Source organism: Hordeum vulgare, chromosome 2H, assembly GCF_904849725.1.
Source record: "Hordeum vulgare subsp. vulgare chromosome 2H, MorexV3_pseudomolecules_assembly, whole genome shotgun sequence".
NCBI lineage: Eukaryota > Viridiplantae > Streptophyta > Magnoliopsida > Poales > Poaceae > Hordeum > Hordeum vulgare.
In genome coordinates this window covers 101,029,208-101,054,689 of record NC_058519.1, presented here as the reverse complement: position 1 = coordinate 101,054,689, position 25,482 = coordinate 101,029,208, and the positions used below count along the sequence as shown (strand labels likewise).

General features: G+C 53.5%; 1 pseudogene; it reads right to left on the bottom strand.

Annotated features, from left to right (window-relative positions):
• Positions 1-1,773: 1,773 nt before the first annotated feature.
• Positions 1,774-25,029, bottom strand: LOC123425323 (annotated as a pseudogene).
• Between the last annotated feature and the right edge of the window lie 453 nt (positions 25,030-25,482).

The window sequence follows — 25,482 nt, the reverse complement described above, 5'->3', positions numbered from 1 at the left end:
AAATAGTTGATCTTCTAGTTCTATCAGACCTTCTAAGTGCCTTATTCTCTCGCACATTATGTGCCTCAACTTCTGGCACATATTCTAAAAATGGTTGTTGCACCTCCCTTTCATGTTTGCACCTCCCTTTCATGTTCAACAACAGGTTCAGTCGGATCCTGAAGGACAGGTTTCAGGTCTTCTCCCATAGTTGTCATGGTTGGAGTCACAACAGATAGAGATAAAAATGGCTCTTGAATCATCGGATTAGGTGCATGCACCCTCTTCTCTTCAAGATCAATTTTCCGAGCTACCATGCTCCCCCTCATCATTTCGTCCTCTAAGAAGACTGCATGTCTTGTTTCTACAAACTTTGTGTATCTTTCTGGACACTAGAAACTAAAACCATTTGATCTATCAGGTTAGCCAATGAAGTGGCAACTTGCTGGTTTGGGATCTAACTTTGCAATATTTGGATTAAAAAATTCCGCCTCAGCTAGGCACCCCACACCCTGAAGTGTTGCAGGGATGGCACTTCTTTTGTCCACAGCTCGTAGGTGTTTTGGGCACCGATTCACTTTTTCTGTGAATGTTATGAACGAGTCATAACCATCCGCACTTTTTACAGGAAATGGTCCACAAATGTCATGTGCTTCGGTTTGCACCCTTTTTTTATTTTTTTTACATACTTTCCTTCAATGCAATCAATGCATTGTTCTAAGTCTGAGAACTCTAGTGGAGGAAGAATTTCACTTTTAATTAGTCTTTCTGTTCTTCCCTTCAAAATATGGCCCAAGCGACAGTGCCATAATTTCGATAAGTCGTGAGTTCTCTTTCTTTTCTTTTGTTCTTTGTTCGACGCAAAAACTTGCTCATTCACATTACACACATACTGCACTTTTTCACGAAGTGATAATAAATAAATCTCATTGTAAAGTAAAGCATCACCCACATAAGCGTTATTAAACGGCACTCTTGCCATGTCCAAAATAACATTCATAATGGTCTTTATCCAAACATGAAACACCAATCAAATTTCTGTAACCTAAAGGAACATATAAAACGTCTCTAAGCAAAAGCTTGAATCCGTCAGCTAACTCCAGGGAGATGTCGTCGACAGCTTCAACTTCTGCTTGAACTCCATTCGTGACTTCAATGTTTCTTTCGCTTCTTTGCGTAATCCGCGTCAAATGGAATCCCTGTAATGAATTTGCAACATGAACAGTTGCACCTAAGTCAATCCACCAAGTAGATTTCGAAAACTGTTTATACAAGGATTCATTCACAAAGGAAACGGTGGTGTTACCTCTCTTTGCCATTATTGACTTTGGTTGTTACCTCTCTTTGCCATTATTGACTTTAACCAATCGGGGCAATCTTTTTTGTAATGCTCAGTCTTCTTACAGTGGAGACCGGTGTCTTTCTCCACTGGAAAAGACTTCTACTGATGTTGATATTGCATGGGAGCTTTTCCAGGTGGCTTTGAAGGGGAACCATTGTTATTGTGATTGTAATTCCTTTTCTTATCCTTTACATAGTTCAGAGAACCACCATATGAGGTTTTAAGTCTTTCCTTTTCTTGAACACACATGGCTATAGTCTTTTCTATGTCCCATTTTTCAGGCGACATGCTGTAGTTGACAATAAAAGTCTCGAACTCTTTTGGCAGTGAAGCCATAACCAGGTGAACAAGGAGCACAGGTTTGAGCTCCAAGTTCAAATCCATGGGTTTCATCTTAGCTTCCATGTTGCTTATTCTGAGGATGTGCTCTCTTATGCCATGTCCACCGCATGTGTACTTTTCTGTCACGAGTTGTTTCAGCAACTTAGTAGCATAAATCTTTAAAGAACCAGTGAACTGGCTCTTTCTCTTTTCAAGGCACTCCCTTACAGAAGTACACTCTACAATTGAGGCCACAACAACGTTCTCAATCGTGTTCTTTATAAAGGTCATACACTTTTTGTTGGCGGTGTGCCATTTTTGGTTGTCGAGGATGTATGACATCTCCAATGGAGCATAATCCCTTCTCTTTTTGTCCCATGCAGCATCATCATCAGTTGCCTCTCTGACTGGCTCTATAGGTTTGACCGATTGTGGAGTATCCACCACCTAGTCCACCTCAACTCTATAGGTTTGACCGATTGTGGAGTATCCACCACCTAGTCCACCTCAACACAGACGAAGGCCATATCAACTTTGTTTCTCCATTTAGAGTAGTTGTCACCTCCGAGGGTTGGAAATCTCCTTGATGCAGCTCATCAAGTAAAACCCTCCTGAAAACCACAATGAAAGGAGATCGTAACAACAAATGCATGCATTAATCCAACGTTGATCAAAATTAAAACATACAACCATTTATGCAATTTAAATCTATATTACCGTTGGGCAAAAGTAGAAATGAATAAATCTTTTACAATAATTACGAATCATGATCATGTTATTAACAACTTTGGTCAAAAAATAACAGAACCCTAATTATCAATAATCACTTTATCATGCTCTATAATAAATGATTTCACTTTAAATTTGTAATTACTTTTAAAAGAGCGTTATTATTTATTTGCAGCGAAAAAACATGAATAAAAATTCATGAAACTTCATAATTTTCAGAGTCTTTTATTTCTGTCAGTTTTCTATTTTCTAGACAAATTTTCGTTGGATTAATTTGACTAGAAAACTATATATAATCTGCCCAAAAACTGGGCAAAAAACAGATTATATAAAAAAACACAACCAGGGCTCTGGGCCGAAACCGGCCCAGTTACCCAACAGCCGAGCCTGCTCTCGCGTGGCTCCCGTGCGATGTATGCGGCTCTTTGGGCCAAAACCGGTCCAGCAGACGGCCTGTGCCCAGGCCTGCCCTCCACCGATGGTGCTGGGGCAGCCCAAAATCCCGCTGGGCCAGCTGTTGCTCACCCCTGCCGTCGAATTAGATCCGACGGTGGAGCGGCTGAATCGGCAGGCCAAAAGGGGTTGCACCGTGGGGTGGGGAAACCCTAACCTCACTCCCTCCCTACGCACCGCTCTCTCTCTCTCTGTGTTCTCACCGCGGCTGGACACCGGCGAGGCAGCGTGCGGCCGCCGGCGACGGGGTCAAGGACCACCCCGTCGCGCGTGCCGCTGCCACCTCCGCCAGCCTCTTTCGCCTCTCTCCCGCAGGCGATGATTTTCGTGGCAGCGAGGAAAAGTCGCGCCGGCGTCGAGCCACGGCGCCGCGCGAGCCCTCTTTCCCTTCTCTCCTTTCTCCACTACCTGCGCCTCCTCTCTATGTCACCGTGGACGATGGCAGGCGGAGCTCCAAACGGCGGTGCCCCCACGTCCCCTTTGTCGGCGCGCGTGAGCACCTCCAAGGTGAATGTGCCGCCGTCAAACGGTGTGGTGGTGGTGCCCTTTGCCCCCTTGAGGAGGTGGTGTTATTCTTCCCCGCACCTCGGCTTGCCGATGTGTGTGGGGATCGAGAGGAATTGGCGCGGCCTTGCGGCAACGCACTCTGCCGGCGGCCCGAGGCCCTTCTCCGGTGAGCTTTCTCCCCCCTTTTTTGTTTTCCTTTGCCATGTTCTAGGGTTCTTCATGGGAAGGGGATTTCTTTTCTTTTCTGTTTCTACTACCGAAAATCAACACAAATCGCTCCAATCCATTTGAGAACCCACCCGAGTTGGGTGAACCTGATAGATAGCTTTGGACCGGATCGATTTGAACTTCGCGGTAGTAGGGAGTAGGAGATGGTGGATTACCTTCTCCTTGGCTCGATGTGCCCGCTCCGGTGGCCATGGCAGAGGGGGCGACGGTGGTGACTATGGAGAGGGGTGAGGTGGTGGCGGCGCTTCCCGTCGTGACGCGCTAACCCTAGATCGGTAAGGGATGTCGGTGGGGCTTGGCGGAACACGGTCAACCTCGTAACCCGTGCAGTCGGCACCCCACCTCTTTATATAGCGCGGCGACAGGGGGGCACCAACCATGGTTTGGTTGGGCGCCCCCGATCAGGGCGCGATGCAAGGGGTCCGATCGAGCCGTTGGGCCCGATCGGGAGGAGATCATCCTAACAAAACCCTCATAGATATCAGGTGCCCACATATATAGAGTCAAAAGAGAGATTGAGCCTGAGGGAGAGGGGGGTTTCTTGGGGCTCGAGAAATTGAATAGATAGGGCCCCACAAGTTGGGCATTTTGTGCGGTGAATCCAGGAGTCTGAGATCAAAAACGCTTTAAAAATGATGAAAGGGGGCAAGGCAATGGGCCCTCATAGTATCCCACTGAGGTGTGGAGAGGCCTCGGAGACATAGTAATAGTATGGCTAACTAAGCTTTTCAACCTTATTTTCCAAGCAAACAAGATGCTAGAAGAATGAAGACGAAGTATATTAGTACCAAACTTCAAGAACAAGGGGAACATTCAGAGTTGTGCTAATTACCGTGGAATTAAATTGATGAGCCATAGAATAAAGCTATGGGAGAGTCATTGAGGACTGCTTAAGAAGAATGACAAGCATGACCAAAAATTAGTTTGTTTTCAGGCATGGGAGGTCGGCCATGGGAACCATTTTCTTGGTACGACAACTTATGGGGAGATACATGGAGCAAAAGAAGGACCTCCATATGCATGGTGTTCATTGACTTGGAGAAGGTCTACCATAAGATATCGTGGAATTTCATGTGGTGGTCTTGGAGAAACATAAAGTCCCAGGAAAGTACATTACCCTCATCAAGGACATGTATGATAATGTTGTGACAAGTGCTCGAACAAGTGATGGCGACACTGATGACTTTCCAATTAAAATAGGACTGTACCAAGGGTCAGCTTCGAGCCCTTATCTTTTTTTTCCTTTGGTGATGGATGAGATCACAAGGGATATACAAGGAGATATCCCATGGTGTATGCTCTTTGCGGATGATGTGGTGCTAGTCGATGATAGTCAGATGGGGGTTAATAGAAAGTTAGAGCTATAAAGACAAACCTTGGAATTGAAAGGTTTTAGACTTAGTAGAATTACCGGCCACCGCAAGATTGTGTCGCGGGCATCCTACATGCATGTCGACCAACTAGTCGCTGCTGAGAGGCGCACGACCGCGGGCCTGCGCTTTTCAACTATGATAGTGACCCAACACTTCCACTAGAGTTTCATATAGGTGCTCTAGCTCAAGATAGGTAATGAAGTTAAACCTAAATCTAATGCCTCGTTTGGATGTTGATATTCAGGGCATTGGAATTGAATTGGCCCCAATATCAAATCAAGCTGACTTTGGTATTGACATTCACCCAAATTCTGGTGTTTGGATGCTCACAGAATTGATATTTGGACTTTGCATGAGAGGCTCAATTCTCAAGCTTGTTTGGAAGGCCATTCTCTGCACTGAAATTGCTCATTGTCTACAGGAAGTAGCATCCATGGGAGGGGGAGGCTGCGATGCCATCTGACTCAGCCTGCTTCTTCTCCTAATCCACTGGCCTGCTTCTTCTCCTAATCCGGTGCCGTCGATGAGGCAGGATGAGCTGGTGCCGTGGTTGCTAGAGAGAGTGAGGCCGGCGATGGGCGGCGGGTCGCGGTGGCTGGGTTGCTCCAAGGGGGGAAGCCCGCGACGGACAACCACACTGGGTGAGGGAAGGCAGGGTTGCTACAGGGGTGGGGCGGGTCGACAGCGGCGGAGTTGAGTGAGGAGCAGAAGCAGGCCGGGAGAAGTGGATCCGCCGGGGAGATGGGGAAAGAGAGGTGGGCATGCGAGGGAGGAGTGGAGCCGTCGGAGAGATGGGGGAAGGAGGAGGGCGGTGGAGAGGGGTTGACCTGCACCGCCGGGGCTGACCTGCGCCGAGAAGGAGGAGGGCGGTGGAGATGGGGGAAGAAAAAGTCCAGCAAGCAATACTGGATATCTCACGAAGTCGAGCTTGTGTGCTCTAAATTCGGGAATAGGCAGGAGGGCTGTGAGGTGGGCTAGTCAATATTGCGGGCTAATTCAGCGAGTCAATGCCATGACCATTGGAACAATGGCATTCGGGCTGCCCAATGCCAATATCAATATCTAGGCCCCAATATCAACATCCAAACGAGGCGTAACAGTAATTCATGTGCATATTCTATTGCGAAATAGCATGTCATATTCATGTACCGGGCTGCACTATATAAAAGAACAATATTCTCTTTTCAAATGGTCAAATACGGGTAGCAATATTGATGTTTTGGCTCTTGAAATAAATAGTAGCCATGAAGAGTAACAAACAAAATGACTGAAACATACCCATCAAATTCAAAGTTTTAGAAAGGACGATTCCACCCCTCGGTTTTTACGGAATTCATGGAACCAATTAACTACTAGATTTACATTTGTTAATACAAGTTTGATTCCCCCAATCATACGGCTTAGTTCAATAATGTGGAAAGCTGGCAGCACAGTTGTGTCTTGTGACATGAATTGTTGTGTACTCCCTCTGTTCCATAATTCTTGTTGTGGTTTTTGTCGGGGGATAATCCCAGGGTAGGCTCATCAAGCCTGCTCCTTCATTTCCGGCCCTCAGGACATGAACATATACAGTTTCCCAAAGCCCAAGTCTTCCGGCCGGCTAGGTTGCGCCTGCCGGCTACAGGACGAGGCGGCCATCCCTCTGGCCCGCCAGGCAACCCCTGCCGGCTAGGGTCGAGGCGGTTACCTCTTCTGTGCCGGCCTAGTCCAGCCAGCCGGCTAGGAATGAGGCGGTTGCACCCAAGCCGGCTGGCCAAGCAGGCTAGCCGGCCAAGAATCACAAGTCACATCAGATCGTAGGTCAGGATGAGGCCTTACGATTAAAGGTAGCTACGCATCAGCAAAGGTACTGGATCGGGGCGTCCGGCAGGTACGAGCGTCGGCGGCCACGCCGCTGACCTACCCCGGCTCTGATCCATTACCTAGCATAGTGTCGGACCGTCGCACTCCCACTCCATTACTGCACTCGACATGGGGAACAGTGGAGGCGGCCGTACTACCTGCCCATGACGAATCTCGTTGGACGACGCTTGACGTACAGCGCGTGCTCGGCGTCAACCTTACGCGAGAGCTTCATTGGCCAGCCGGCGGGTCCCACTGCCAATCGAGACATGCAGCCGGCGGGCCCCTCAAGCAACGAGAAGACTCTAGTGGGCCCTTGGCCAGCCGGCAAGGCTGCCAGCCGGCAAGGCTGCCAGCCGGGTCCCACATTTGTACCCTTTATCCATATTGTAGGCCGGCGGGTTCGTCTATAAAACCCCCCGGTCGCCCTCCATGCAGGGGGGCGATCATTCCACAACACTACACACTCCCCAACCATAGAGAGAGAGGCAGAGACGAGCCGGCTGCTCCCCTCTTCCTCCTCCCAACACAGCTCCAGGAGCAACTCTGTACTATGTTCATACACATCAAACACTCCGGCAGGACTAGGGGTATTATCTCTACGGAGAGCCATGAACCTGGGTACATCGTGTGTTCCATGCGTGTACCAACCTCGGTCCCAGCACCCACCATTGTCCCTTCGGTTCTCACCGACTTTAGCCTACCTATGGCATATGTTGTGAGTATTCACCGACATTTGGTGCCCACCGTGGGGCCGGTCGCGGCATCGGCTGGCTTTACGCGTTGGGCAGGGCCCTGCACCTACACCACCGGATGCATCGCATCCGGATCAGTTTGCATCCCCGTGGAGCCCGCTTTCGACGAGGCAACACCCATGATGATCGACGTCCCCATCCGCCATGCGGATTCCGACGACGATTCTGATGACGAGGCGCTTCCTAGCGTCGTCGTCGCTGCTATGGAGAACCTCAGCGTTCTCTTCAGCGACCTGCGTCTCAACGACGTTCCGCGCTACTTCGGCGAGGACTTCGACGTTGAGGCGCTCTACGCTAGCTTCAGCAGGCTCTCTATCGCTGAGATGCCTGCCCACGACGTATATCCCAGCAACGTCCTCGTCTTCGACGGCCCTCCGCCGTCGGTGGGGTTCTTCACCCCATACCACGTTGTTGTCGTCTCCAACACCGTGGAGGTGATGGTTATCGGTGCCGGCACCAGCACGGCTCCCGGCAAGGCATCAGCAGATGCTGGTGAGCCTGCTGCTGCCACCACTGATACTCTTCGGGACGCCATCGCCGGCCTGAAGACACCCGTCGCAGCTTCCGCAAACCCTGTTGACGCCCGGGCCTCACTGGAGGAGGCTCGCAAGCGTATCTTGGAGGAGGGTATCGCCGTCGCTTCGGCAAAGCGTCGGATGGAGGTCACGCAGCGTGAGTATAACTCCGCATACGGCCTCACTCTGATTTCCGAGGCTCCTAGCCGGCTTGGATCGGTCCGCAGCCGCGGCTGGATCATCGCCGAAGTCCTAGGTGGCGATCTGCCCACCTACGAGACCCCTGCGGTCAACATGCGAGCGGCTCAGGCAGCCATGGAGGAGATGGCGAGCCTGGAAGGCGATGAGCGCGCTTTCCAGGAGAAGCGGGTCAAGGACCTCCTTGACGTTACCAACCAGCAACACGCTCGGCTCGACCCCGGTCAAGCCCAGTCGGAGTCTTCGGGACCCAACCCCGGATCGCGCCGCCACCCTAGCGGTCAGCACCATGCAGAAGGATCGTCCTCGCATCGCCCCAGCGCTAGAGCGAGCAGACTTCGGGCTTGCATCGCGGAGGCGACGAGGGCGATTCGGAGTATGAGACTCTTCCCCCGCGAAGAACTCACGTCTCTGGTTCGCGAGGCGCCTCCCCTCTCGCCACTCGGGCTGGCGCTCACACTTCCCAGGATGATCGAGACGCTCGCCGGCGCCTCATCGTCCTGGCCCAGTCAACCCTCCTAGAGGAAGACGGTCTCGTCGGTCCGGCCTGCTTCGGCCCCCGGATCCGAGGGGAGTCATTCCCCCGAGGTTTCGCCTTGCCCCGGGACACGCCCAAATACAATGGCACGGCCAAGCCAGAGGACTGGCTGATTGACTACACCACGGCCGTCGGCATTGCCACGGGCAACAAGCGTGTAGCGGTCCGCTACGTGCCACTCATGTTGACCGGCTCGGCCCGGACTTGGCTTAACAGCCTTCCGGCCGGCAGTGTCAACTCCTAGGTGGACTTCGAGGAGGCGTTCGTCCGCAATTTCACTGGCACCTACAAGCGCCCTGGCCAGCCCCGCGAGCTGGCCATGTGCATCCAGAAGCCCGACGAACCCCTTCGCGACTACGTCACCCGGTGGACAGAGCTCCGTAACTCCTGCGAGGGGGTGCATGAGGTACAAGCCATCCAATACTTCATCGACGGTTGCCGAGACGGCACCCTACTCAAGCACAAGCTTATGTGCTCTGAGCCCACCTCTCTGGCGGTGCTCATGGCCAAGGCGGATAAATACGCCACAGCCGACTCGGCGATGCGCGTCAAGGTGACCGCCTCGGACAAGGTTGTCCCTACGCCGGCTACTCCCAAGCCGGCTGCGGACAACCGAGGCGGCCGAAACAAAAACAAGCGCAAGGCGGATCAGATGGATTCCCGCTCCAACAGCAAGTTGGTGGCCAGCGTGGAGGGCGAAACATCGGCTCCTCAAGCCGGCCCTCCGCAAAAGCGTCCCAACCGGAACAACACCAACTAGCTGCCCAATCAGTCCTTCGAGCAGCTGCTCGACGCCCTTGCAAAATACATTCTGGGGCGCAGTCGTCCACCCATACCCTTCGACAGTGCAGCTTCGCACGCCGGCTGTCGCAAGGGGATGGCCTGCCGGCTCCCCCAGGTGCGCAGGCGGCACCTCGTGCACCAGCTCCTGGCCACGCTTCGGCTCCGCCGCCGCCGCCCGACGACGACGGCCACCACCAAGACGACTACCCTCATCAAGACGGAGCATTCGTCGTCTTCACCAGTGAAGGCGACGACAAGAACAGTCTGCACCAGAGGCGACGCGAGGTGAATGCCACGGTTCCCCAGTACATGCATTGGTCGGACAAACCAATCACATGGAGCCGGGTGGACCATCCTGCGGTGATGCCCAACCCGGGGTCATACGCGCTCGTCCTCGACCCCACCTTCGCCTCCAAGAGGCTCACCTGCCGATTCTCCCGGGTGTTGGTCGACGGCTGCAGCAGCATCAACATCCTCTACCTCGACACTCTCCTCAAGCTCGGACTCAAGGAGATGGACGTCCTACCAACCAGTACTGTCTTCCATGGCATCGTGCCTCGGCAGTCCTGCTCGCCCATTGGTAAGATCCAGCTGGACGTCCCCTTCGGCGACAAAGCCCACTTCCGCCGAGAGTCCATATGGTTCGAGGTAGTGGACCTCAGCAGCCCGTATCACGCGCTGCTGGGAAGACCGACTCTGGCCAAGTTAATGGCTATTCCGCACTACGCCTACCTGAAAATGAAGATGTCGGGTCCCAAGGGCATCATCACTGTTGTTGGCGACTACAAGAAGTCGCTCGAGTGTGCCCAAGATAGCAGCCGCCTCGCCGACGCCTTGGTGATTGCTGAGGAGAAGCGGCAGATCGACCGGCTCGTGGCCCAGGCTACTGAGCAACCGGCGATTCCTTCTCCTCCATCCCAGTCGGCCGGCGAGGGCTCTTTCAAGCCGGCTAAAGAGACCAAGCAGGTCCCACTCGACCCTGCCAACCCAAAGTAGTGTGTCACCATCGGGGCTGGCCTCAGCCCCAAATAGGAAGGCGAGCTCATCGACTTCCTCCGTGAGAATCGGGACATCTTTGCATGGTCCCCCATGGACATGCCGGGTGTTCCGAGGAACTACGCCGAGCACAAACTTCACGTGCGACCGGATGCAAAGCCGGTGAAACAACCCTTGCGCCGCTTCGCCGAGGGGAAGCGACGCACGATCGGAGAAGAGATCACCCGGCTCCTTGCAGCCGGCTTCATCATGGAGGTTTTCCACCCGGACTAGCTGGCTAATCCAGTCCTGGTGCTCAAGAAGAACAACACCTGGTGAATGTGTATCGACTACACTAGCCTGAATAAGGCCTGTCCGAAAGACCCCTTCACGTTGCCTAGGATAGATCAAGTGATCGACTCCACTGCAGGCTGCGAACTACTGTCGTTTCTGGACGCTTATTCAGGCTACCATCAAATCAAGCTGGATCCAGCTGATCGCTTGAAGACCTCCTTCATCACGCCCTTCGGGGCCTACTGCTACACCACCATGACGTTCGGTCTGAAGAACGCAGGTGCGACGTTCCAACGCTGCATGCAGCAGTGCCTACTGCCACAGATCGCCAGAAACATCCACGTTTATGTGGATGACATCGTCGTCAAGACGAAGCAGCACTTCAGCCTCCTCGACGACTTACGGGAGACGTTCGCCAACCTACGCGAATACAAGATCCGGCTCAACCCGTAGAAGTGCATCTTTGGGGTTCCAGGCGGCAAACTCTTGGGGTTCTTCGTCTCCGCCCGCGGCATCGAGGCAAACCCCGAGAAGATCGTCACCATCGAGCGAATGGTGCGGCCGGCTCGAATCCTTGACGTCCAGAAGTCCGCCGGTTGCCTGGCGTCCCTTAGCCGGTTCGTCAGCCGGCTTGGCGAGAAGGCCCTTCCACTCTATCAGCTCATGAAGAAGACAACGAAGTTCGAGTGGAACGACCAGGCGGACGAAGCCTTCCTCGACCTCAAGCGGGTCATCTCGAGCCTGCCAATCTTGGCAGCGCCGTCTGAAAGGGAACTCATACTCATATACATTGCAGCGACCACTCGCGTGGTTAGCGTAGTGTTGGTAGTTCAGCGCGAGGAGGAGGGCAAGGCACTGCCAGTGCAGCGCCCTGTCTATTACCTTAGCGAGGTCTTGTCCGCCTCCAAGAAGAACTATCTGCATTATCAAAAAATGTGTTATGGTGTTTACCTTGCTGCAAAGAAGTTGAAGCAATACTTCCAAGAGCACGCCATCACTGTGGTAAGCACTGCTCCACTTTCAGAGATCATGGGCAACCGTGATGCCACGGGCAGGATTGCCAAATGGTCCATCGCTATGGCGGACCATGATATCCGGTACGAGCCTCGCACCGCCATCAAATCTCAAGTGGTGGCCGACTTCTTAATCGACTGGGTCGAGACCCAGTTTGAGCCATCGCCTCCAGACTCCACGCATTGGCGGATGCACTTCGACGGCTCGAAGATGCGGACAGGACTGGGAGCCGGCATCGTCTTGACGTCTCTGAAAGGGGACCAGCTCAAGTATGCTCTCCAGATCCACTTTGCCGCCTCCAACAACGTCGCCGAGTATGAAGCACTTGCTCACGGCCTCCGGCTCGCCAAGGAGATTGGCATCCGGCGGCTTTTATGCTTCGGCGACTCCGACTTGGTGGTACAGCAAGTCTCTGGCGAATGGGACGCCAGGGACGCCAACATGGCAAGCTACCGCTTCCTCATCCAGCAGCTCAGCGGCCCCTTCGAAGGTTGTGAGTTCCACCATGTTCCCAGGGCAGAAAATGAGGCGGCTGATACACTGGCAAAGATCGGCTCCACGAGACAGGCTATCCCAGCCGGCGTCTCCCTCGAGCAACTCCATAAGCTGTCTATCAGGCCGTCTCCCGAGTCGGCATCGATCTTTGTGCCGGCTGACTCCACGATGCAAGCACCGTCGGCTCCACCAACTACGCCGGTTACAGTTCCCGTGTCGGCTACGTTGACCACGCCGACTCCAATGGCGGCACCGGCTACAACAACAACTCCGGCTCTGCCTGGCCTTGAATTCTGTCGTCTCGACACCCAGTGGGTGGACGTCATGGAGGTAGTCGGCGAGCCAGCTGCCGCAGCAGCGCCAGAGACACCTTGTCTCGAGTCCATGACCACGGCTCCACCAATCTCGGGGGCTGCAGAAGCCCCCAACAGTCAAGTCGAGGCGGAGGTGACCCTTGTGTCGGCTCCGTCATGGGCTCAAACTATTCTGGCCTTCCTTCTTCGCAGCGAACTTCCTCAAAACGAGGCGAAGGCGAGACAGATCCAGCGCAGGTCTGCAGCATACGCCATTATCAATCGCGAGCTGGTACGACGCAGCGTCACCGACGTGTTCCGACGATGCGTCGAATCAGAAAAGGGACAGGAGATCCTCAGAGACATTCACCAGGGGGAGTGTGGGCATCACGCCGCCTCCAGAACCCTGGTGGCCAAGACGTTCCGCCATGGTTCTACTGGCCCACGGCTCTCGAGGAGGCCGTGGATCTGGTCGACAAGTGTGAAGGCTGCCAATTCTTCAGCGCGAAGAGCCATATGCCGCCTTCGGCCCTCGAAACCATCCCCCTATCATGGTTGTTTGCCGTCTGGGGACTGGACATGGTAGGGCCCTTCAAGACAACTCGTGGTGGGATGACGCATCTCTTGGTAGCCGTCGACAAGTTCACCAAGTGGATTGAAGCCAGACCTATCAAAAAGCTTGATGGCCCCACCGCTGTCAAGTTCATCACATGCATTTCTGTCCGATATGGCGTTCCCCACAGCATCATCACCGACAACGGAACCAACTTCACCAAAGGCGCTCTGGCGCTCTACTGTTCCAAGGTAAGCATCCGGCTCGATTTGGCGTCACTGGCACATCCCCAGTCAAATGGCCAAGCGGAGAGGGCCAACAGCCCGATTCTGGCCGGCATCAAGCCGAGACTGGTGGCACCACTGGTCAGATCGGCCGGCTGCTGGAATGAAGAACTGTCGGTTGTGTTATGGAGCCTCCGCACCACGCCCAACCGGTCCACCGGCTTCACTCCGTTCTTTCTTGTGTACGGGTCAGAGGCTATCATCCCCACGGATATCAAGTTCGACTCGCCTCGGGTCACCCTATACACGGAAACGGAGGCGAAGGAGGCAAGAGAAGACGGCGTGGACCTCCTCGAAGAAGCAAGGGATTTGGCCTTGAGCCGGACGGCCATCTATCAACAGAAGCTGAGATACTACCACAGCAAAAAGATCAGGCATCTCTCTTTCAGGGAGGGGGACTTGGTCCTCAGAAGAATCCAGCGCACTGCCGGCCAACACAAGCTCTCATCCCCATGGGAGGGACCCTTCATCATTAGTAGGGCGTTGCACAACAGCGCTTATTACTTGATCGATGCCCAAAAGCCAAGGAAGCGCAAGAGGGACTACTCCGGCCAGGAGACGGAACGTCCATGGAACGCTGCGCTGCTCCGCCCGTTCTATTGCTAGAAGGCAAGAATCAAACAATGGAAAGAGCATGCATATGTATCTTTCTCCCTCTTCAGGGACCCTCAACAAATGCAATAAAAAGAGCATGCCTCATGTTTCTTTTTATTGAGAGTTTTCACTCAGTGGACGCCCCTTGCCGGCTTCAATAAGCTCGGGGGCTACACAGCGTACACCTCTTGCTGGCTTAATCAAGCTCGGAGGCTACGCGGCGCATGCCCCTTGCTGGCTTTAACAAGCTCGGGGGCTCGCTAGCCACTCGGACGCCTTCCCTATTGTAAAAGAACACATAGTGTAAACCGGCTGATCCCTGGTCACCTCGTACGAGCTTGCGGACTGGCTCCGGCCGTCTGGCTTGCGAGGTGACGCCAGGTCGGGCTGGATGCATGCAAAGTTCGGCTACAAAGGGTCGCCGACTCGGGCTGGCTCGATCATATATACGATCTCATTCAAGCCGGCCTCTGTTGATTTATATCTTGGTCTTTAAGTCTTGATGGCTTCAAAAAATCTAAGTCTCGTACTCTAAGATCAGAAACCTCGATCCAGCCACAGACCAGCTCCCGGCTGTCAGGTTGGCGGGGTGGAAGATTGGGAATACGAGGATTAGAGAAAAAGGAGTCAACCAGGAATCAAAAGACAAAGATATAAGACAACACGCATGGAATACGAATATAATGTTGAATACATACATTCAAAAAAGCATTGGCCCACGGCCTACGTTCATTACATCCATCCGGGGTAGAACAAAACACAAACGACACCGGCTACGGGGCTGCGGCCTCATCGGTCGCCCCGGCCGCTGCTCCTGAAGTGGTAGCTTCACCATCCCCGGCTGCTCCCGAGGCGGTTGCACCGTCTCCTTAGCGAGGGCACCCGACTCCATCCGCACCAGAGTCGGCGTATGCCGCACCGCTGGAGGCGGCAGCAGATTCTATAGCACGGGCCGCCTCGTCGGAGCTGCCATCGGGGTCATAGGGCTGAAGGTCGTGCAGATCTTCAGCGATCACACCGCCATCTTCACCCCGCTCCAAAACAAAATCGTCCCAGGCGGCGTACTCGGCGATGCCGCTGGCCCTCACACGCAACGCCTCCTCCACGACCTGCAACTCCGCCTCCGAGCCGTCATGCTGGGCGGCGAGCTTGCCCAAGTCCAGGTTCTGATACCAAGACTTGGCCAAGCGCAGGGCCATGTAAGCTCCGGCACGCGCGGCAGAGGCGCGCCAGGCATCCAGGCGTTCCCCGCCTGCTGCAAGCCAGCGGGCGAGCCGGCTCATTGACGCCGGCTCCACGCCCTCCGGCCACAAGGCCGCCACCATCGACGAGCCTGCAACCTGGAGCTGAGCCACAGACTCGCTCAGGGCGCGTAGGCGGGCCCAAAGGCCCACCCCGATCTCCTCCATGCTCCAGCCGAAGGTAGTGTCTACCTCCTACCCAGCCGCGCGGCGCTCCTCGCGGCTCACCTCGACGGCAGTGTTGGCCGCGATCTGGGTCTCAGGGAAGAGACCTGGAATAGCAAAAGCCAGGGCACAAAGGCACAGTAAGAGGAGGAGACAGCCAAAAAGCCAAAGACAAAGCAAGGAAGAGAGACTCACGATGGAAGGCGTCATCGGTCTCATGGGAGCTCTCGAGGACCTCGAGCTCCCGCACCTTACTCGCATGAGTAAGGCGGACAACCTCCTCCCGGAGGGCCGCCGCAGACTCCAAGGCCTTGGCCAGCTGCGATTGCTTCTGGACAAGGGCCTCCTCCCTCTCCCTCAAGGCGGCGTCCTTGAGGTCCATCTCCTTGAGATGAAGCGCCGCGAGGCGATCCACGTCGGTGGAGTAGGAGGCCTCCTTCTCCTGCAGCGTATCACGCAGTCGCTCCAGCTCGACCCGGCTGGCCGCCTCGAGCTCCTTCTTCTCCGTCTGAAGAAGGGCCAGCTGCTCCTGGAGCCGGTTGCCGGCACCACGCAGGGCATCCCGCTCCGTGGCAGCTTCGCCCAGCCGGACTTCGAGCTCGGCGATCCGGCCATCAGCTCCCAGGTGCTGGGTCCGCAGCTCATTGTAAGCCTGCGCCTGAGCGTCATAAAGCTCCTGCCAAAAAAGCAAAAAACAAGCAGGATTAAGATTCGGCCTGGTTAAGACTTAACCAGCCCGATTCTCGGGGGCTACACCCAGTGGGTGCGCTAGCGCGCCCCCACTAAAGAAGCAAAACAGGGAAAAGAAGCTCCAAGAGATTCGGACCAGCCGACGATCGGCCGGCCCGATTCTCGGGGGCTACACCCAGTGGGTGCGCTGTCGCGCCCCCACTAACGCAAAAGAAGAAAAGTTCAAAAACCAAAGAGGAGACACCTACCTGGGTGCGGGCCTCCAGGCGCTCCATGTCGTTGCACACCACGCGGGCCGACTGCTCCACCTTGGACCGGTTGCTGGTAAACATCGACACCAGCTCCGGGACGCCGGAAAGCACGGTGCCGGCTCCCGACCCGCCCGCCATGTCTTCATGGGCCGGCTCCCGACCCGGCCTCCAGCTCCTGGCGCAACAGGGCCGTGCTGGGGAACGACGATATCGCCCGCTCCAGGTGCCGGCTCGGCGGCCGGCTCTGACGTCATCACGGCCGGCGTTGCCTCCTCTACAGGAGGCAGATGGGCCGCGTCCGGCGCATCCATGGTCGCCCCTGGTGCGTCAGGGGCCGCATCAGGCGCATCCAGAACCAGTTCCAGCGTGTCGGGTGCCGCCTCGGCCCTAGGGGAGTCAGGGACCGTTTCCAGGTCCACCGGCGCCGAGGCATCCGGCCCTGAAGGCTGGCCCCCTCGGCCCTTGGGGCATGCCTTGAAGTCGCTTCGCTAGCTGGCTCCTCCGCGCGGGCATGTGCGGAGGGGTCATGTCTAGCCTTCGCACGCTTCTCCACCAGCTTCTCGACCCGGCTGGGGCGAGATTGGCACGCGGCCATCTTCTCCGCGGCCACGTCCCATCGGCGCTTGGACTACGTCTCAAGCTCCCTCTAGGCAGCGTCGGCTGCTGCCCAGCCAGCCCGCTCGGCTGCGAAGGCGGTATCCTCCTCCACATCCTCCGCCTCCCTGTCAAGCCAAGATTTAAGGGACGAAGCTTCCCACAAGACAAGCAAGGAAAAGGGGGAAGAAATCTTACCCACCATAGGCACCTGCCTCCGGCCAGCACCACGACATCTCTTGGCGTCACGTGCTCGCGGTCCAGCTGGAGGACCCGGCGTCGGCCGCTTAGGAGCCGATCGGGATGTTGTGGCACCCTTGCCCTTCCTCCCGGCCGACTCATCGGCGGTGGTTGCCCCGGCCCTCTCACGTCGGTCGCGCGTCAATGGCGGGCTGGTGACCTCCTCCACCCCGTCGAAGTCCTCCTCGAAGGCTGCACCAGAGAAGAATGAGGGAGTCTCGTCGTCATCCGTCCAATCTGTGACGGAGGGCCGCGGATACTCACCAGACGGCTGTGTCCCTTCCGAATCCGGTAGGTTCTCCGAGCCCGCGGAGAAGTCCGAGCGGGATTCAATCATGCCCTCGTCCTCAATCTCCGAGGCGTCGAACGTATCCACGTCGGGAGCAGGCGGACGGAGGGATCCCTACAGGCTCTCGAATAGCTGCGAATGGGGATTCAATCCCTGGCTCAGCAAGGTGGCCGGCTACAGGACAAACAACGAAAAACAAGAAGGCCGCTTACCATTGGAGGTGGACGGGGCCTATTGAAGGGGGCCATCCCCCATGTCCATTCCCCGCCCTCGTCCGTACGGGCGGTGGAGATCAGGTTCACCCGCCGCGCTACCGCGCCTGGGGTGAACCCCTTGGTGGACAGCCGGCAAGGATCATGCCTGCCACTCATCTGACAGACCAGATACGGCCGCCTCTGTAGCGGCAGGATCCGGCAGGTCACCATAGTGGTGAGCAGGTCGCGACCGAGGAGGCCGCTCTTCTCCAGAATGTCGAGGTGGGCGTAGATTAGCGCCACCTCGGGAATCGGCTTGGGGGTCTTCGCCGCCTAGTTCAACTTCGTCGGCGGGTCGATGTTGAACGGGGGCATATTGAGGGCGTCCTGGGCGGGGTCGGCATTCTTCGCGTAGAAGAAACCCTTCTGCCACTGCTTGACGGATTCTTGCAGCGGCATCTGGGGGAAGCCCGACGACGGGCGGTGATGCACCAACGCGGCTCCGCACGGCGTCATTGGGCGCGGCCCCTTGAGCTTCTCCACCTCGGATTTCTCCATGGTGATGGATTGCTGCTTGAAGAAAAACAAGCTGCGCCACAGGTCGACGCGGGGCTCGATCCCCACAAAGCCCTCGCATAGGATCACGAAGGCCGACGGCTGCAGGATGGCGTTCGGCGCCAGGTGATGCGGCTGCAGGCCAAAGAAGCGGAGCCATTCGGAGAAGGCGCTGGCCGGAAGCCCGAAGCCCCGATAGAAATGCTCGGTGAAGACCACGACCTCTCCCACGGCGGGTGTGGGAGCGGTCTCAGTGTCGGGGAGTCGCACCAGCACTTGGGAGGCCGGGGGCAGCAGCCGATGGTGACGGAGCGCCTTGATGTGCTCCTCGCCGACTTCGCTGCCCAGCCAAGCTCCCTGCGACGATGCCTTCTGCGCCGAGGGCCTTTTCGAGGAAGACCACCGGCCATGACCACGGGCGACTAAAACTCGAAGGGGTTGGCGGTTTCGCGGCGACGAAGACAAGGAAGACGAAGGATACGAGCTCTTTCTCTCTGAGCGCAGGGAGGAAGAGGGCGTGGATGCGGGGCAAGAAGGGGGGCGAATGGCCTCCTCGGAACCCCGCATCCCATTTAAACCCCCACGAAGCGTCGTGGGGAGGGGATCCGGTGCACGCGGGTCCCCCACCAGCCCCGTGTATTACGGGCGGTAACGCTTCCCTAAGCCCAACCGTCGCGGAGTAAATCCACGGAGGATCTCTCGCGTGGAGGCCAAGGGGGCGTCGTGGCGGGACGGGCCCAGGCCCGGTCCCGTCACCAGTAATCACCATCATTATGTCAGGCGGGGCCTGGCACGTGGCGCTCCCCGAGCGACTTGCGACGAAGCCGAGGCGTCGTTTCCAAGCCAGCCGGTTTCGGAGCCGGCGCTCCTCGTCACCAATAGCGGCGAAAACACCAAGATAAAACATCAAGCCGGTGAGGCCGCCCGCCCGCGGGCGGCAGGCCTCTCCAGCTTCGGGGACTACTGTCGGGGGGATAACCCCGGGGTAGGCTCATCAAGCCTGCTCCTTCATTTCCGGCCCTCAGGACACGGACATATACAGTTTCCCAAGGCCCAAGTCTTCCGGCCGGCTAGGCTGCGCCTGCCGGCTAGAAGACGAGGCGGCCATCCCTCTGGCCGGCCAGGCAACCCCTGCCGGCTAGAGTCGAGGCGGTTACCTCTTCTGAGCCGGCCTGGTCCAGTCAGCCGGCTAGGAATGAGGCGGCTGCACCCAAGCCGGCTGGCCAAGCAGGCTAGCCGGCCAAGGATCACAAGTCACATCAGATCGTAGGCCAGGATGAGACCTTACGATTAAAGATAGCTACGCGTCAGCAAAGGTACTGGATCGGGGCGCCCGGCAGGTACGAGCGTCGGCGGCCACGCCGCTGACCTACCCCGGCTCTGATCCATCACCTAGCATAGTGTCGGACCGTCGCACTCCCACTCCATTATTGCACTCGGCGTGGAGAACAGTGGAGGCGGCCGTACTACCTACCCATGACGAATCTCGCTGGACGACGCTTGACGTACAATGCGTGCTCGGCGTCAACCTTACGCGAGAGCTTCATTGGCCAGCCGGCGGGTCCCACTGCCAATCGAGACCATGCAGCCGGCAGGCCCCTCAAGCGACAAGACAAGACTCTAGTGGGGCCCTGGCCAGCCGGCGAGGCTGCCAGCCGGGTCCCACATTTGTACCCTTTATCCATATTGTAGGCCGGCGGGTTCGTCTATAAAACCCCTCGGCCGCCCTCCATGCAGGAGGGCCGATCATTCCACGACACTACACACTCACCATGCACAGAGAGAGAGGCAGAGACGAGCCGGCTGCTCCCCTCTTCCTCCTCTCAACACAGCTCCAGGAGCAACTATGTACTCTGTTCATACACATCAAACACTCCAGCAGGACTAGGGGTATTATCTCTACGGAGAGCCCTGGACCTGGGTACATCGTGCGTTCCATGCGTGTACCAACTTCGGTCCCAGCGCCCACATTTGTCCCTTCGGTTCTCACCGACTTTAGCCTACCTATGACATATGTTGTGAGTATTCACCGACAGTTTTAGTTCAAAAAATTGAACCTATGAATTGTTGTACTTCGGTACATGGCAATATGAATGTGAACACAGAAAGAGACCAAAGCTATATGATTTTTTTATCACGCATAATATACATGGTATAAAGAAAGTGTGATGCTAAAGGAAAAGAGGAATATGAAGCAACGTACAAGTTTCTCAACCACAACTGCACAATTCTATTCAGAGCACGCCAAGTGCCTTCTCCCATGTTTTCTGCTACAAGTATTATAGCCTGCACCTGGCACATTAGCACCATTTAAGTATCACCAACGAGATGGAAACTCGCTGGAATATGCTGTAGAAAATTCTGAGCAAAATCTGCTACCTCTTCCTCTTGAGCAGTACTCTGAAGATCAAGATCATCTTTGATATGTTCATCCGCAGAAGTCCATGTAACGCGAAACCCTGATGAAGGCATCAGCAAATATTAACACATGCAAACCAATCGTCCAAAGGAAGATGCAATTCAACAATTTTCGTCAGAAATATGGCTGCAAATAATGCATGCTTGTACATTCAGAAAACTAACCCAGTAGAGATGCACCAGAAGGATGCGGAAAAGGTTAAAAAAAAACATGCTACACTGTTCTATACATCTTTTTAATATTTAGTCGTTTTTGGACTATATTTTGCTCAATTTACTGAACTAAAACTAAATCCACCTAAGCTTGCAACAGGGAAGCAAATGCACAAATCAACATGCGTACAAAGAGGGTCCAAAGGTGCTCTGATTTCATTAAACAACAAAGGTATGTATGGAACTCCCTAACTCATACATCGACCTATTAGTGTAAGATATTATAGGTGCAGAACATTTCCCTGCAGCATGGTGTAATACCAATATACCATTTCGAGAGGTCCTTTTCTAGGGTTGGCATGGAACCAAGTGGTGCAGAACACCGACAGTACAATTTTGGTGTAAATAAGGACTGGAAAAAAAACAATATAACAGCTGCAAACCTGGTAAACTGTAGGTTATCATATATATCTCTGAGATTGCCTAGATGCTACCTACCACTGTTCACTTGACACACAGACACCAGTCTAGATCTGATCCTGGGTCTGTAATGGCATGCTGTATGTCAGATCTCATCAATCACGGCTAACTCTCTGCTTTCAGCTCAATGAAAATGCTTGTCAGTTGACTATCAAATAGGAAAAGTTAAGGATTACGTAGATAGCCTGAATGTGCTTATGTCTTTAGACCACTTTGATACACAAGGCCCTCACAATTCTAGCATCTAGTGTACAAGCTCGCTACCAGCGATGAGAGCTGCTCACTGCATACCAAGTTATTCAACTGCTCTGCCTCCCCACCACCAGTGAATTGTTTAAAGTAGTCATTTACCAAGTTCATAGAGCTCTATATGAAAACTTATGATATATCCTTATCTTCCTGAGGGTCCTAAAAACTATCTCCATCATTGCCAAATCCTAATATACTACTCAGCTTTTCATCCGGTGTGATGCCTGTCTGGAGCATACTGTTGTACATCATATGAGCTTTCTTCTCATCTCCAATCTTGAAGTATCCAACTATGATATCTGTATAAGTTACTACCGTAGGTGCAAGCCCCTTATTTATCATTTCTTCCATCAACCACTGTGCACCATCCATCGCAAGGACTTTACTAAAGCCACCAATTAAACAAGTATAGACAAAAGCATCTGCTGATAAACCCCCTTTCTCCATCTCACTAAAAGTTTCCAAAGCTGCCTTCATGTTTGAACGCTTACAATAGCACGCAATAAGAGATGTATACAAAATCCTGTCTGGTGTCAATCCCTCCCAAATCATATGCTTAAACAATGTCACAGCTTCAGAAAGTCTGTCATCATGGCAAAGACCATTTATTAGGCTAGTATATGTAAATATATTAGGTTTTGTACCCTCAGCCAATATTTTATGAAACAATCTGAAAGCTTCCTGAAATTTCAGTGCTTTCACACAGCCATCGACAACAATACTATAAATGGAAGTATCAGGATCGTAGCCCCTTTTTATCATGTCTGCAAAAAAGGCCCACACATCATCACATTTGTTGACCTTGCACAGACCATTTATGATAACTCTGTACATACAAAGGTTGGGAACAATTCCAAGCTGGCGTACTTTATCCAGGAATAGGAGGGCTTCATCGATCATCCCTTCTTTGCTGAAACTGTCAACTAGAATGGTGCATGTCACAATGTTCGGGCTTATTCCCTTCTCAAACATGAGTTCGAATACTCCCAATGCTTCTTTTAGGTAACTATGTCTACAGAATGCATATATCAGGCTAGTATAGTTGTAAGCATCTGGAATAAAATTATGATGAACCATGTTATTCCAAAGGTCATAGACAACCTCTAGATCCAAATGTTGGCAACAACCATCAAGAAAAATGCTGTAAACTCTGTGGTCATGCTTGACACCTTGTTCTTTGAGCCTCCTAAACAGGTCAAATGCCAATTCAACTTTTCCAGCTCTGCAAAGACCATGCAGAAGTGAAGTATGACCGACCAGAGTAGGAGCAATCCCATTTCTTACCATTTCAACAAGCACCTCATAGCCTGCCAATAGATCACCTTGCTTACATAACCCATCAACTAATATGCTATAGCTATGGGCATCTGGGATAAACCCACCCTTCTTCATCCCATCAAACACCTCCATGGCTTTATGAACCTGATTCTCATGACAGAAACCATGAATCACAGCATTGTAACAATAACTGTTGCGAGGATAGCCTCCCTGACAAAGCATTTGAAGAAAGTTCCATGCAGATGACCTGTCTGGTACGGCATAGCCCATAGAGGTAAGTGCCATAGGTTACAGCATTCGGTTTCACGCCCTTCATTTCCATTTCACACAGAAGCTCAAAAGCATCCCCCAAGCATAGCCTATCTCCATGTGTATAAGCACTCATAATAACTGAATAAGAGTACACATTTGGTAATGGACCAGAAGTATTCATATCATCAAACAAACTCCTCGCAGACATGATTTGATTCCTCTCCGCTAAACACTTCAACAGGAAGTTGCACAACTGCAGCTCGACTCCAACCTTCTTGGCCTCAATGTAAGTGAGAAGAGCATCCTCAAACATAGACAACTCTACAAAAACTCGAATAACTGTAGCATGAACTTGCAGTAATGTCATTGACCCACCCAAATTGCTGACCAACATAGGTGCCAACTCAAACAGCTCTGGGCCGGCACTTCCACAGTAATCAACAATGCTCCGCATGAAGCACCGTATCTCTCTGATTCTTTGCGGCAAGAAGGATTGCATAAGCAATGCAAACAGCCCAACTGACCGGGACAGCCCATATAACTCCACACACTCCCTGAAGGTAATCTTCCTGGCCTTGCTCCAGTTTGATGTACGAACTGCTAGTGTGATCAAGGGAAGAAGACACTGGTTTCTATACTCGCCGCAAAAGAAGCTTCCACCAGGTTCTTCATGATCTGAGCTCTTCAAGCAACAAGCCACAGAGTGAAGTCGCAATGCCGGAGGGTAGCTTCTTTTTACAAGGGCTTGACGCATGAAACCTAGCACTGCTCGGTGCATAGAAAAGGGACGCTGATCCCTGCCTTATATTGACAGCATAAGCCGAAGAAGGAAGAACGTCCGCTACTTTTGCACTTCATGCAGCAAACTTCCTTGACAAGTTAACAGTGAGGACCACCCAGGAAATAATAGGACAAGTTAGATGAAAAATTCCTGCAAAAAAAAAAAAAATGTTGCAACTGTTATCTTCAGTGAAAGGCTCACTTAGAGCAACAAATCGAAGCTTTCTGTTTCCAAGAACTTTCTAACATATGGTGCAGGATTAAATTTAGGTTGGACGGGGATCATTATACCTGATTAAAAGCACCCAACCAAGGAGTAACATTTAAAGAAGGGAACAACAGTGGAAATCTGTTTGTAGCAAACAGAAGAGCTCAAACATGAAGAAAAAAAAAACCGGCAGATTTAGCATGTTTACTGTTAGAGAGCAGCAACACCCAAAAATGAGGAATTATGCAAACATAGCAAGGATATTGCTTAGGCAGAATTAATTTGTACACAGATGTGAAAACATTACTCCTGACAGAATATGACATTACAACTTGGGCTAGATTAAAGCTGGGAGCACAAATGTTGCAATTTAGGCAGCAAAGGTAAATTATATGCAGTCGGATGGAAAAGAAAAAAAAAACTAAGCATCTTATAGGAAAATTTTCGTTGCCAGTACTCACTAGTCACTACTCAGTACTATAGAAGAACTATGGTCTAGCTTTGCATACTTGTGAAAGAGCGGGGGAACCTTTTATTGGAAAATCAACCCAAGTCAGTTAGCGCAGCTTCGATTTAAGGGAGACAGCCTGCTGTTGCAGCTCGCCGCCGGCAACCTCTTCTCGTCGTTCTGTCGCCATAGTCGCAGGAAATGGCTGATGTCCCCCCACCCACTCCGGTGAGGTCCTGCGACCCCTGGCCGTGGGGGCTCTCGGTCGCGGGCGCCGAAGCAAGGGGCGGTTGGGGAATTACCACAGCCAGAGCCGGCGCTTCCCCCGCTTGGCCGCTGATTCAGTCACGCGCTCAAGCCTCCGGCCTCCGGCCGCCGGCCCCGCAGTTTCGATGCTAGCGGTGCAGCCGAACATGCTCGCCGAGCCCCGCCGCCGCGCGCCGTCGCTCTGCTGGGGTTTAACGAAGTGTTTTGTTGGGTCTCTCCTCCACAGCTAGGTATGCTGGGAATCCAACGCCGACCCGGTTTCATCCAACGGATACGATCCATCGTTACAGGCTTACAGCGTGAGCGTAACAGATGGGAGCTGCTGCCGCAGCGTCACTTCCAGGTGGGCCCGCGAGACACCAACGAGAGGCGGAAGGTAGGGTGAACTGTACAAAACCCGAATGACTGGCATGAATGCCGACGACCGGATCTTTCTGAAACGTGCATCAGCCTAAAAGTTTCCTTTCCAATTCATTATTGAATGTTTGATAGAGTGTATGAAGGGTGTATGAATCCATAATCTTTATTTAATAATAAAGCAAATATTGCTTCTGGTCGTACGTAATGGATGTTTTGCAGAAAAACCCCTCACGTTGCACATATTCAACCCGCACTACCAATTTAAGTGGAGAAAACGTTTCAGTTTTACACAAACCCCCTCCTCC